This window comes from Trachymyrmex septentrionalis, unplaced genomic scaffold, assembly GCF_001594115.1.
Source record: "Trachymyrmex septentrionalis isolate Tsep2-gDNA-1 unplaced genomic scaffold, Tsep1.0 scaffold32, whole genome shotgun sequence".
NCBI classification, from domain to species: domain Eukaryota; kingdom Metazoa; phylum Arthropoda; class Insecta; order Hymenoptera; family Formicidae; genus Trachymyrmex; species Trachymyrmex septentrionalis.
In genome coordinates this window covers 3,811,894-3,814,439 of record NW_017305485.1, presented here as the reverse complement: position 1 = coordinate 3,814,439, position 2,546 = coordinate 3,811,894, and the positions used below count along the sequence as shown (strand labels likewise).

Here is a 2,546-nt window from a genome sequence, read left to right as displayed (position 1 = left end):
ATCTGGAAGTTCGTGTCACTGTCAAAATTTAAGTTATTAACTTACAAAAAGTTATCATTATATCCGGAAAAAAATGTTTTATATAAAATTATGTATAATTAGGATATAAAAAATTGACATATTTTATATACAATTGTATATAATTATATATAAAACATGTTCGTATATATATAAAAATTTTTCTCGAATATACCTTTCAGTTATGGATAAATTAAGTGTAATGTTTCATTAAAATTGAATTAAACTTGTGTGTAAGTTGAAAGTACATTAATTCATGACATTTTTAACAATGCAAGCGGGTAGAGAAGATACTTTTGTCTCCACTTTGTTACACTGTTATTGGGCAAACGTCACGCTGCGCGTGTCGCCAGTGCGAAGGTGCGCGTCAGCCCAGCGTCGGCTGCGCGGGGTGGCGCGACGCGACGCGGCGCGCTTTCATTGACGCGGCGTTTCTCCGGTACAGTCTCGTAGCAGCCTCGCGACCGTCGGGACGTAATCAGCCGCCGTCCGACCGTGCATCTGGGAGTCAGGAACGTTCGCTACCGCGTTTTGCGTCCGGCCAGGTGCGGTCTTCCGCGTTCGCGTGGTACGATCGTAATTTCTCTACGTCGGAGAGCAGCAGGAGCGATTGGACGCCAGGGAGCGCCGGCTCTTCCGGTAAGTTGCTCGAATTTGCAATAATTTGATGGTGGGCGAAGTTGGGCGTGCGAAGGGTGAATCGAGAGAGTACACGGGGAGTTTGTGATAATAGATCGGTGAACGCGCGGCGCAATATTACGTGGGCGAGCGACGTGATTCTTTATACTTTTATTTGAAATTCATTGAGCGTTATTTTTTTCCGCGAAATCTCGAAATTTTGGCGTTGAATTTATTACGTTTGAAATTTTTTACAGCAAATTTACATTTCGCTTGAAGCTCGCTGAATAATAAAGCATGCGATTTAAAATTCTATTAGTCTCATCTGAAGTTGGTAACGAGAAATAAGATGAATATTGATAGAAAAATCGGATAATGTCCACACGAAAAGAACGATTTTGTTGAAGTGAATTAAAGTTTAGCTAGATCTAAAAATGATTTTGTTGGACTATCAAAAATAATTGTGTAGAAAATCCCCAATTATAATGAGCAACGCTGCAAGAAATGACATTCTAACAACCGGTTTGAATGTTCTACACAATTACTTTGATAATAATTCAACAAAATTATTTTTAGATCTGCATTTGGCTAAATTTTTAGATACTATAGCTAAATCGTTCTTTCTGTGCATTTGTTGATCGATACAAATTCGTTATTCTGTTTTTTTAATTATTTAAAATACTAAAAAAAAACTATTTGTATTTAGATTTGAGTTTTATTAAAAAAATGTTTTATTAAATCATTTTGTTTAAAAAGTTATTATATTTTTAATAGCACCAAGCGTTATTACTGAAATTCTATAATGATTGGAAGTAACAGTAATTAGACGAGGGTGGGAATTTCCGATTTATAATTAAATTCGCTCACGCCTTCCCGCTTCGCCATAATATGTATATTAAAGCGCATTAAATAACGAACCCCACGATTATAACTTTCTTTGTATAAGTCTCGTAAGGCTTTTACTGAGATTACAATGTCGACTGAAGTACAATGAAATGAAAAACAGCGTAAATTTATACGCTGATTTTATGGAAATTCGCACGACTGCTTGAATGTTAAAAAGCGAACTTCAATTAGCGCGATGTTACTCGTCGGCCGATGAGATTTTCTATCGATTGAAGTCAGAGAACGTATCATTGTGATCAAACGGGAAAGAATAAGGTTCATTATTATCGACGAGAGTTGTAAGTATAGTGAATAGCACGTCAGGATATGAAAACATCATGTTAGACTTGATCGAGGAAAGCGTTTCCGACTTGTGCTGAACTTTACTTTCATAAGCGACACCATTTCATAATTTTTACGTCTCTTTGAATATAGACGAAGAAGAAAGTGACCAACATTCTATAACATTTAAAAATTAAATGACATTTTTTAATATAAATACTATGTAGAGAGAACGATTTTGCTGAAGTGTCTAAAAATGTACTTACATTCAGATCTGGAAATAATTTTGTTGAATCATCAAATGATTATATAGAATCTTCAAGCATTATGAGTAATGTTGCAAAAAGTTTTGACATTCTAATAACTAGCTTGAGTGTCCTATATAATCATTTTGATGGTCTAACAAAGTTATCTTAGATCTAAATCTTGCTACACTTAGACACTTCAGCAATATCATTCTCTTTCTCTGTAATATTAAAAAACATACAGACACGAAAAGAATTTTCTCTTAAAATTTACCTTAAAAATATGATAGTTGTGATAACATTATTTTAAAGATTTTTACTGTGCACTTCAATAAAATTAATCAAATTTATTTTATATTTTATTATAACTTTGTTAATGAATGAGAGAGATTTACATAAAGTTCTTCAAAATATAATGTTGTCCCAAGCATTTTCAGGATAAACTCTAAGAAAAAATTTTTTTTCATATAGTTAAATTTTTAGATATTTTAACAACAT

At 33.7% G+C, this 2,546-nt stretch overlaps 2 protein-coding genes across 7 annotated transcripts in view; both read left to right on the top strand.

The window, feature by feature from the left end:
• The window catches only part of LOC108750040, a 46,869-nt gene that overhangs the window by 10,556 nt on the left and 33,767 nt on the right, over positions 1-2,546 (top strand). Inside the window, exon 8 of one of the 6 annotated variants that reach the window (XM_018489231.1) lies at positions 297-315. The exons of the other annotated variants lie outside the window; for them this stretch is intronic. The gene's annotated coding sequence lies outside the window, so the exon portion shown is untranslated. Of the gene's footprint in view, positions 1-296; positions 316-2,546 lie in introns of those variants that run through there. 6 annotated transcript variants of the gene reach the window in all.
• The window catches only part of LOC108750042, a 38,768-nt gene continuing 36,697 nt past the window's right edge, over positions 476-2,546 (top strand). The window contains exon 1 of the mRNA XM_018489235.1: positions 476-657. The gene's annotated coding sequence lies outside the window, so the exon portion shown is untranslated. The remainder of the gene's footprint in view (positions 658-2,546) is intronic.